We start from the raw sequence: 12,294 nt of genomic DNA, 5'->3' as shown, positions 1-12,294 counted from the left end.
TTTTGTGGAATCTGAGAAAGGATATTTTTGATTGCTTTGAAGCCTATTGTGACAAAGGAAATATCCTCAGAAAAAAACTAGAAAGAAGCATTCTGAGAAACTGCTTTGTGATTTGTGAATTCATCTCACGGAGTTACACCACTCTTTCATGGAGCAGTTTGCTAGCACTGTTTTTGTGGAGAATGAGAAGGGATATTATGGGTGACTTTTAAGTCTATGGTGACTCAGGAAATATCCTCAGATAAAAACTAGACAGAGACGTTCTGAGAAATTGTTTTGTGATGCGTGAATTTATCTCGCAGAGTTACACAATTATTTTCCTTGGGAAGTTTGCTAACACTGTTTTCGTGGAGTCTGCAAAGAGATGTATGGGAGTGCATGGAGGTCTGTTTTTTAGTAGGACATATCCTCAGAAAAAAACAGGAAGGAAGCTTTTGTTTTGTGATGTGTGAATTAATCTCACAGAGTTACACCTTTCTTTTCATGGAAATTTTACTAACTCTGTTTTCGTTTAATCTGCAATGGGATATTGCGAGTGCATTGAGTGCTATGGTGAAAAAGGAAATATACTCAGATAAAAAATGGAGAGAAACCTTCAGAGAAACCACTTTCTGATGTGTGAGTTGATCTTGCAGAGTAACACCATTCTTTCATTGAGCAGTTTGCTAAATCTATTTTTGTGGAATTTGCAATGGGATATTTGGGAACGCATTGAAGTTGATGGTGAAAAAGGAAATGTAGAAACTGCTTTGTGATGTGTGAATGCATCTCACAGAGTTACACCAATCTTTCATGGAGACGTTTGCTAGTACAGTTTCTGTGGAATCTGAGAAGGGACATTTCTGATTGCTTTGAATCCTATCGTGACAAAGGAAATATCCTCAGATAAAAACTGGAAACAAGCTTTCTGAGAAACTGCTTTGTGATGTGTGAATTCATCTCAGAGTTACACTACTCTCTCATGGAGCCGTTTGCTAGCACTGCTTTTTTAACATCTGGGAAGGGATATTTCGGATCGCTTTGAAACCTATAGTAACAAAGGAAATAAAATCAGTTAAAAACTAGTAGGAAGCTTTCTGAGAAACTGCTTTTGATATGTGAATTCATCTCACAGAGTTACACTATCCTTTTCATGGAGCAGTTTGTTAGCACTGCTTTTGTGGAATCTGAGAAGGGATATTTCGGATTGCATTGAATCCCATGGTGAAAAAGGAAATATCCTTTGATAAAAACTAGAAAGAAGCTTTGTGAGAAAAAACTTTGGATGTGTGAATTCATTTCACAAAGTTACACAACTCTTTCATGTTGCAGATTGCTAGCACTGTTTTTGTAGAATCTGAGAAGGCATATTTTGGATTGCTTGAAGCCTGTGGTGACACAAGAAATATCCTCATTGAAAAACTAGAAAGAGGTTTTCTGAGAAATTGCTTTGTGATGTGTGTAGTCATCTCAAAAAGTTGCAACATTCTTTTCCTTGAGCAGTTTAGTAACATTGCTTTCTTTTAACTGCAATGGGATATTGCTAGTGCAATGAGTGCTATGGTGAAATAGGAAATATCCTCAGATAAAAACTGGAGAGAAGCCTTCGGAGTAACTGCTTTGTGATGTGTAAATTCATCTCACAGAGTTACACCAATCTTTCATGAAGCCATTTGCCAGTACTGTTTTTGGGGTATCTGAGAAGGGATATTTTTGATAGCTTTGAACTCTATGGTGACAAAGGAAATATCCTTAGATAAAATCTAGAAAGCAGCTTTCTGAGAATCTGCTTTGTGATGTGTGTATTAATCTCACAGAGTTACACTACTCTTTCATGGATCAGTTTGCTAGCACTGTTTCTGTGGAGTCTGAGAAGGGATATTTTGGATTGCGTTGAATCCCATGGTGAAAAAGGAAATATCCTCCAATAAAAACTAGAAAGAAGCTTTCTGAAAAACTGCTTTGTGATGTTTGTATTTGTCTCACAAAGTTACACCATTCTTTTCATCTGCAGTGGGATATTGTGAGCGCATTGAGAGCTCTGGTGAAATAGGAAATATTCTCAGATAAAAACTGGACAGAAGCCCTTGGAGAAACTCCTTTGTTATGTGTGAATACATGTCACAGAGTTACATCGTTCTTCCATTGAGAAGCTTGCTTACACTGTTTTCGTGGAATCTGCAACTTGATATTCAGGAGGGCATTGAAGCCTGTGTTTAAAAAGAAAGTATCCTCAGATAAATACAAGAAAGAGGTTTTCTGAGAAACTCCTTTGTGATGTGTAAATTCATCTCACAAAGTTACACTACTCTTTCATGGAGCAGTTTTCTAGCCCTGTTTTTATGGAATGTGAGTAGGGATATTTTGGATCTCTTTGAACAATACAGTGACAAAGGAAATATTCCCATATAAGAACTAGAAAGAAGCTTTCTGAAGAACTGTTTTTTGATGTGTGAATTCATTTCAGAGAGTCACACCTTTCTTTACATTGAGCAGTTTGCTTAGAGTGTTTTTGTGGAAACTGCCTGTGGTTATTCCAAGGGCATTGAGTCCTACGGTGAAAAATGAAATATTCCTGATAAAAAATGGAGATAAGCCTTCTGAGAAACTGCTTTATCATGTGTCAATTCACCTCACAGAGTTACACCACTGTTTTCATTGAGTAGTTTGCTAACACTGTTTTCACGGAATCTGCAATGAGATTTCCGGGGTGCATTGAGGCCTGCATTTAAAAAGGTAATATCCTCAGATAAAAGAAGAAAGAAGTTTTCTGAGAAACTGTTTGTGATGTGTGAATCCATCTCACAGAGTTGCACCTTTCTGTTTATGGAGCAGGTTGCTAACACTGTTTTCATGGAATCTACAATGAGATATTATGAGAGCATTTACTGCTATGGTGAAAAGGGAATTATCCTCAGATAAATAATGGATAGAAGCCTTCAGAGAAACTGCTTTGTGATGTGTGAATTTATCTCACACAGTTGCACCATTATTTCATTGAACAGTTTGCTAACACTGCTTTCCCAGAAACTGCAATTTGATGTTTGGGATTGCATTGAGGCCTATGATGAAAAAGGAAATTTCCTTAGATAAAAACTAGAAAGAAGTTTTCTGAGAAACTGCTTTGTGTTATGTGAATTCATCTTACAGAGTTACACCTTTCTTTTCATGGAGCTCTATGGTAGCACTAGTTTTATGGAATCAGAGAAGGTGTATTTTGGATAGCTTTGAAGCCCATGGAGATAAAGAGAATATCCTCAGATAAAAGCTAGAAAGACACTTTCTGAAAAACTTCTTTGTGATGAGTGAGTACAACTCACAGAGTTACACCAATGTTTCCTGGAGCAGTTTGCTAACTCTGTTTTCATGGAATTCACAATATAATATTCTGAAAGTGTTGAGTCCTATGGTGAAAAAGGAAACATTCTCAGGAAAAAACTGGGGAGAAGTCTTTTGAGAAACTGCTTTGTGATATGTGAATTCATGTCACAGAATTACACCTTTCTTTTCATGGAGCAGTTTGTTAGCCCTGTTTTTGCCTCATCTGAGAAGGAATATTTTTGATTGCTTTGAAGCATCTGATGACAAAGGAAATGTCCTCAGATAAAAGCTAGAAAGAAGATTTCTGGAAATCTGCTTTGTGATGTGTGAATTCATCTCACAGAGTTACACTACTCTTTTGTGAAGCAGTTTGCTAGCACTGTTTTTGTGGAATCTGAAAAGTGATATTTTGGATTGCATTGAAGACCATGGTGAAAAAAGGACATATACTCAGATGAAAACTAGAAAGATTTCTGAGAAACTGCTTTGTGATGTGTGAATTCATCTCACAGAGTTACACGTTTCTTTTCATTGAGCAGTTTTCTACCAGTGTTTTCACAGAATCTGCAATGGGATATTAGGGAGTGATGTGTAAATTCACAAAGAATTTTCGCAGAAGGCTTCTCTCCAGTTTTTATCTGACGTTATTTCCTTTTTCACAAAAAGCTGAAATGTGCTCCCGAGTATCCCTTTGCAGATTCCACGGAAACAGTGTTAGTAAACACCTCAATGAAGAGAAAGGTGTAACTATGTTAGAGGAATTCACACATCGCAAAGCACTTTCTCAGAGAGCTTCTTTCCTGTTATTATCTCAGGTTATTTCCTTTGTTACCATAGGCTTTAAAGCGATCCACAGAATATCCCATTGCAGATTCAATACTAATAGTGTTAGCAAACTGCTAAATATAAAGAAAGTTGTAACTCTGTGAGAAGAATTCACACAACACCAACCAGTTTCTCAGTAAGCTTCTTTCTTGTTTTCATCTGAGGATGTTTCCTTTTTCACCATAGTCCTCAAAGCACTCCCGAATATCCCTTTGGAGATTCTGCAAAAACAGTGTTAGCAAACTTCTCAATGAAAAGAATGGTGTAACTTTGTTAGATGAATTCACACATTACAAAGTAGCTTCTCCGAAGAGACTCTCCAGTTTTTATGGGTATTTCATTTTTCACAATACTAATCAATGAGCTTGAAATATCCAATTGCAGATTCCACAAAAACCGTATTAGCAAACTGCTCCTTGAAAAGAATGGTGTAACTCTTTGAGGTGAATTCACCTGTCACAAAGCAGATTCTCAGAAGGCTTCTCTCCAGTTTCTCAGAAAACTTCTTTCTAGCTTTTAGATGATGATATTTCCTTTTCCACCATGAGCTTCAAAGCGATCCAAAGTATTCCTTCTCAGATCCCACAAAAACAGTGCTACCAAACTGCCCCATGAAAGGAATGGTGGAACTGTGTGAGATGAATTCACACATCACAAGGAAGTTTCTCAGAAAGCTTCTTTCAAGTATTTATCTGAGGATATTTCCTTTTTCACCATCGATCTCAATGCCCTCCCGAATATCCCATTGCAGATACCACCAAAATAGTGATAGCAAACTGCTCAATGAAAGAATGGTGTACCTCTTTCAGATGAATTCACACACCACAAAGCAGTTACTCCGAAGGCTTCTTTCCATTTTTTATCTGAGCATATTTCCTATTTCACCATAGCACTCATTGGGTTCACAATATCCCATTGCAGATTAAAGGAAAACAATGGTAGTAAACTGCTCCAGGAAAAGAACATTGCGACTTTGTTAGATGAATACATACATCCCAAAGCAGTTTCTCAGGAAGCTTCTTTCTAGCTTTTATATGAGGATAATTCCTTTGTCACCATAGGTTTCAAAGGGATCCAAAATATCCCTTCTCAGATTAAACAGAAACAGTGCTAGTAAACTCCTCCATGAAAAAGTAGTGTAACTCTGTGAAATGAATTCAGCATCACAAAACAGTCTCTCAGGAAGATTCTTTCAATTTTTTTCTGAGAATATTTCCTTTGTCATCATAAGCTTCAAAGTGATCAGAAATGTCCCTTCTTACATTCCACAAAAACAGTGCTAGCAAACGGCTCCATGAAAGATTGTTGTAACTCTGTGAGATGAATTCACATATCATAAAGCAGTTTCTCAGAAAGCTTCTTGGAAGCTTTTATCAGAGGACTTTCCCTTTTCACCATCGGGCTTAATGCACTCCAGTGTAAACCATAGCAGGTTCCACAAGAATAGTGTTAGCAAACTGCTCAGTGAAAGAATTGTGTAACTCTGTGAGATGAATACACACATCACAAAGCAGTATCTCAGAAACCTTCTTTCAAGGTTTTATCTGAGGACACTTCCTTTTTCACCATCGACCTCAATGCGCTCACAATATCCCATTGCAGATTAAACGAAAACAGTGTTAGTAAACTGCTCCATAAAAAGGAAGGTGTAACCCTGTGAGATGAATTCGCACATCACAAAGCAGTTTCTCAGAATGCTTCCTTCCTGTTTTTATCTGAAGATATTTCTTATTTAAACACAGACCTCCATGTGCACCCATATATCTCTCTGCAGATTTGGCTAAAACAATGTCAGCAAACTTCCAAAGGAAAATAATTATGTAACTCTGCGAGATAAATTCACACACCACAATGTAGTTTCTCAGAAAGTTTATGTCTAGTTTTTATCTGAGGATATTTCCTTTGTCACTATAGGCTTAAAAGCCATCGAAATATCCCTTCTCATACTCCACAAGAACAGTGCTACCAAATAGCTCCATGAAAGACTGCTGTAACTCTGTGAGATGAATTCACACATCACAAAGCAGTTTCTCCAAAGGCTTCTGTCCAGTTTTTATCTGAGTATATTTCCTGTTTCACTATAGCACTCAACGCACTCCCAATATCCCATTCCAGATTAAATGAAAACTGTTAGTAAACTGCTCCATGAAAAGAATGGTGTAACTTTCTGAGATGAATTCACACATTACAGAGCAGATTCTCAGAAATCTTATTTCTAGCTTTTATCAGATGATATTTCAATTTTCACCATAGTCCTCAATGCCCTCCCTATTATCATATTGTGGATTCCATGAAAATAGTGTTTGCAAACTGCTCCATGAAACTGTAGTGTAACTCTGTGAGATGAATTAACACATCACAAAGTAGTTTCTCAGAAAGCTTCTTTCTTGCTTTTATCTGAGGATATTTCAGGACTGAATGTGCCCCATGTGTCTCAATGCAGATTCTGTGACAACAGTGTTAGCAAATTTCTCAATGAAACTAATGATGTAACTCTGTGAGATGAATTCACACACCACAAAGTAGTTTCGGAGAAGGCTTCTCTCCAGTTTATATCTGAAGGTATTTCATTTTTTTACCATGGATTTCAAAGCTATCCAAAATATCATATCTGAGATTCCACAAAAATACTGCTCCCAATCTCCTGCAGGAAAGAGTGATGTAACTCTGTGAGATGAATTCACAACTCATAAAGCAGTTTCTCATAAAGTTTCTCTCTAGTTGTTACATGAGAATATCTCCTTTGTTACCAAGGACATCAAAGCAATCCAAAATATCCCTTCTCAGATACCACAAAAACAGTGCTAGCAAACTGCTCCATGAAAGAGTTGTATAACACTTGAGATGAATTCACACATCACAAAGCAGATTGTCAGAAAGTTTCTTTCTGGAATTTATCTGAGGATATTTTGTTTGTCACCATAGGCTTCAAAGCAATAAAAAATATCCCTTCTCAGATTCCACAAAAACAGTGCTATTAAATGGCTCCATGAAAGAGTAGTGTAATTTTGTGAGAGGAATTCACACATCACAAAGCAGTTTGTCAGAAAGCATATTTCTGCTTGTTATCTGAGGATATTTCCTATGCCACCATAGGCTGCAAAGTGATTAAAAAAATTCCCTTCTCAGATTCCTTAAATACAGTGATAGCAAATGGCTCCATGAAAGAGTTGTGCAACATAGTGACATGATTTCACAAATCACAGAGGAGTTTCTCAGGAAAGATTTTTCTGGATATTATCTACGGATATTTCGTTAGTCACCATAAGCTTCAAAGAGATCAAATATATCCCTTCTCAGATTCCACAAAAACAGTACTAACAAATGGCTCCATGAAACAGTAGTGTAATACTGTGAGATGAATTCACACATCGCAAAGCAGATTCTCAGAAACGTTCTTTCTAGTTTTTTATATGAGGATATTTCTTGTGTCAACATGGACTTCAAGGTGATCCAAATGATCACTTCTCAGATTGCATAAAAACAGTGCTAGCCAATGGCTCCATGAAAGATTGGTGTAACTCTGTGAGATGAATTCACACATCATAAAGCAGTTTATCAAAGCTTCTTCCTAATTTTTATCTGAGGATATTTCTTTTATCACCATAGGCTTAAATGTGACCCAAAATATCACTTCTTGGATTGCATTCTCAGATTCCACAAAAACAGTGATTGTGGAAGACTCCATGAAAGAGTAGTGTAACTCTGTGTGATGAATTCTCACATCACAAACCAGCTTCTCTGAAAGCTTCTTTCTTCTTTCTATCCAAAGATATTTCCTTTTTAAACATGGGCCTCAATGCGCTCCTGTATATCTCATTGCAGATACTGCAAAAACAGTGTTAGCAAACTTCTCAAAGGAAGCAATGGTGTAACTCTATGAGATGAATTCACACACCACAAAGCAGTTTTTGAGAAGTCTTCTGTCCAATTTTTATCTGAGGATATTTCATTTCTCACCATAGGATTCTATGCTATCTAAAATATCACTTTGTGATTCCACAAAAACAGTGCTAGCAAACTCCTCCATGAAAGAGTGGTGTAACTGTATGACATGAATTCACACATCACAAAGCAATTTCTCAGAAGGCTTCTCTCCAGTTTTTATCTAAGGATATTTAATTTTCACCATAGGACTCAATGCCCTCGGAATATCCCATGGCAGATTCCACGAAAACAGTGTTAGCAAACTGCTCAATGTAACAAAAAGTGTATCTCTGTGAGATGAATACACTCATCACAAAGCAGTTTCTCAAGAAGCTTTCTCTAGTTTTATCTGAGGATATTTCCTTTATTACCTTAAACTTCAAAGCGATCAAAACTATCCCTTCTCAGATTGAATAAATACAGTTTTAGCAACCTGCTCCTTGAAACAATAGTGTAACTCTGTGATGAATTCACAGATCACAAAGCCGTTTCTCAGAAAGCTTCGTTCTTCTTTTGATCCAAGGACATTTCCTTTTTAAATGTGGGCCTCAATGGACTCCTGTATATCTCATTGCAGATTCTGCAAAAACAGTGTTAGCAAAACTCTCAATGAACGCAATGGTGTCATCCTCTGAGATGAATTCACCACAAACACACAACGAGGCAGTTTCTAAGAAGGCACCTCTCCAGTTTTTATCTGAGGATATTTCATTTCTCACCATAGGATTCTATGCTATCAAAGATATCACACCTGAGATTCCACAAAACAGTGCTAGCAAACTCCTCCATGAAAAAGTGGTGTAAGTCTGTGAGATGAATTCACACATCACACTGCAGTTTCTCAGAAATATTTCTAGTTTTCATCTGAGGATATTTCCTTTGTCACCATAGGTTTCAAAGCAATCCAAAATATCACTTCTCACATTCCACAAAAACAGTACTAGCCAACGGCTCCACAAAAGAGTGTTGTAACTCCTTGAGATGAATTCACAAATTACAAAGCAGTTTCTCAGAAAGCTTCTTTCTTGTTTTTATCTGAGGATATGTCCTATTTGAACACAGGCCTCAATGTGCTGCCATATATCTCATTGCAGATTCCTCGAAAGTATTGTTAGAAAACTTCTCAATGAAAAGTGTGGTGTAGCTCTGTGAGATGAATGCACACATCACAAAGTAGTTTCCCATAAGGCTTCTCTCCAGTTTTTATCTAAAGATATTATTTTTTTTACCATAGGACTCAATGCCCTTGGAATATCCCATGGCACATTCCACAAAAACAGTGTTAGCAAACTGCTCAATATATCGAAAAGTGTATCTCTGTGAAGGGAATACACTCAACACAAAGCAGTTTCTCAAAAAGCTTTTACTAGTTTTATCTGATGATATTTCCTTTGTAACCAAAGGCTTCAAAACGATCCAAAATGTCAATTCTCAGATTACATTAATACAATGCTAGCAAATTGCTCCATGAAAGAGTAGTGTAACAATGTGTGATGAATTTTCATATCACAAAACAGTTTCTCAGAAATCTTTTTTCTTTTTAGCAGATGATATTTCCTTTTTAAATATGGGCCTCAATACACTCCCGTGTATCTTATTGCACATTCTGCAAAAACAGTTTTAGCAAACTTCTCAATGAAAGCAACAGTGTAACTCCATGAGATGAATTCACACACCAAAAAGCAGTTTATGAAAAGGCTTGTGTCCAGTTTTTATCTGAGGATATTTCATTTGTTACCCTAGGTTCTATGCTATCCAAATTATCACTTCTGTGATTACACAAAAACAGTGCTAGCAAATTCTCCATGAAAGAGTGGTGTAACTCTGTGAGATGAATTCACACATCACAAAACAGTTTCTCAGAAGACTTCTTTCTTGTTTTTATCTGAGGATCTTACAGTCCTCAATGTGCTACCATATATCTCATTGCAGATTCCAGGAAAATATTGTTAGGAAACTTCTCAAGGAATAGAATGGTGTAACTCTGTGAGATGAATTCACACATCACAAAGCAGTTTCTCAGAAGGCTTCTCTCCAGTTTTTATCTAAGGATGTTTAATTTTTCACCATAGTACTCAATGCCCTTGGAGTATCAAATGGCTAATTCCACGAAAATAGTGTTAGCAAACTGCTCAATGTGACGAAAAGTGTATCTCTGTGAAGGGAATACACTCATCACAAAGCAGTTTCTGAAAAATCTTTTCTATTTTTATCTGAGGATATTTCCTTTGTTACCATAGGCTTCAGAGCAATGCAAACTATCCCTTCTCCGATTGAACAAATACAGTTCTAGCAAACTGCTCCTTGAAAGAATAGTGTAACTCTGTGTGATAAATTCACATATCACGAAGCCATTTCTCAGAAAGCTTCTTTCTTCTTTTTATCTGATGATATTTCCTTTTTAAACACGGGCCTCAAGGCACTCCCGTATATCTCATTGCAGATTCTGTGAAAACAGTGTTAGCAAACCTCTCAGTGAAGCAAAAGTGTAGCTCTCTGAGATGAATTCACACCCTACAAAGCAGTTTCTGAGAAGGCTTCTCTCCAGTTTTTATCTGAGGATATTTCATTTCTCACCATAGGATTCTGTGCTATCCAAGACATCACTCCTGAGATTCCCCAAAAATACTGCAAGCAAACTCCTCCAGGAAAGAGTGGTGTAATTCTGTGAGATGAATCCACACATCACAAAACAGTTTCTCAGAAGACTTCTTTCTTGTTTTTATCTGAGGATCTTACAGTCCTCAATGTGCTACTGTATATCTCATTGCAGATTCCAGGAAAATATTGTTAGGAAACTTCTCAAGGAATAGAATGGTGTAACTCAGTGAGATGAATTCACACATCACAAAGCAGTTTCTCAGAAGGCTTCTCTCCAGCTTTTATCTGAGGACGTTTAATTTTTCACCATAGGACTCAATGCCGTTGGAGTATCAAATGACTAATTCCACGAAAACAGTGTTAGCAAACTGCCCAACGTAACGAAAAGTGTTTCTCTGTGAGATTAATATACTCTTCGCAAACCAGTTTCTCATGAAGCTTTTTCTAGTTTTAACAGAGGATATTTCCTTTGTTATCATAGGCTTCAAAGCGATCCTAAATGTTCCTTCTCAGATTACACAAATACAATGCTAGCAAACTGCTCCTTGAAAGAATAGTGTAACCCTGGGTAATGAATTCACAGATGACAAAGCCGTTTCTCAGAAAGCTTCTTTCTTCTTTTTATCCAAGGATATTTCCTTTTTATACACGGGCCTCAATGCACTCCCGTATATCTTATTGCAGATTCTGGGAAAAATTCTTTATACTTTTTATGTGAGGATGTTTCCCTTGTCACCATAGGCTTCAATGTGATCCAAAAAAAAAAAACCGTTCTCAGATTCCCCAAAAACAGTGCTATGAAATTCATCCATGAGAAGAATCGTGTAACACTGTGTGATGAATTCACAAATCACAAAGCAGTTTCTCAGAATGTTTCTTTCTAGTTTTTGTGTGAAGATATTTACTTTTTCACAATAAGCTTCAATGCACTCTGAAATATCCCATTGTAGATTGCAAGAATACCGAGTTAGCAAACTGCTCAATGAAAAGAACAGTTTAAATATGTGAGTTGAATTCACACATCACAGAGCAGTTTCTCAGAAAGCTTCTTTTTGTTTTTTCTATGGGGATATTTCTTTTGTTACCATAGGCTTCAATGCACTCCCAAATATCCTATCACAGACTTCAGGAAAACAGTGTTATAATATGTCTCAAAGAAAAGAACAGTGTAACTCTGTGAGAAGAATTAACTCATAGCAAACCAGTTTCTCAGAAAGTTTCTTTGTAGTTTTTATCTGAGGATGTTTCCTTTTTCACCCTAGGCCTCAATGTGCTCCCAAGTATCTCTTTGCTGATTCCATGAAAACAGTGTTAACATACTGCTCCATGAAAACAAAGGTGTAACTCTGTGAGATCAGTTCACACACCCCAAAAACCTTTCTCAGAAAGCTTCTTTCTGGTTATTAACTGAGGATAATTTCTTTGTCACCCTAGGCTTCAATGCTATCCAAAATATCCCTACTCAGATACCCGAAAAACAGTGCTAAAAATTGATCCATGAAAAGAATCGTGTAACTCTGTGAAATGAATTAACACATCACAAAGCAGTTTCTCATAAAGCTTATTTCTACTTTTCATATGAATGTGTTTCCTTTGTCAATGTAAGCTTAAAGTTGCTCCGAAGTATCCCATTGCAGATTC

Source organism: Piliocolobus tephrosceles, chromosome 19, assembly GCF_002776525.5.
Source record: "Piliocolobus tephrosceles isolate RC106 chromosome 19, ASM277652v3, whole genome shotgun sequence".
NCBI lineage: Eukaryota > Metazoa > Chordata > Mammalia > Primates > Cercopithecidae > Piliocolobus > Piliocolobus tephrosceles.
Note: the sequence above shows the minus strand (reverse complement) of the source record.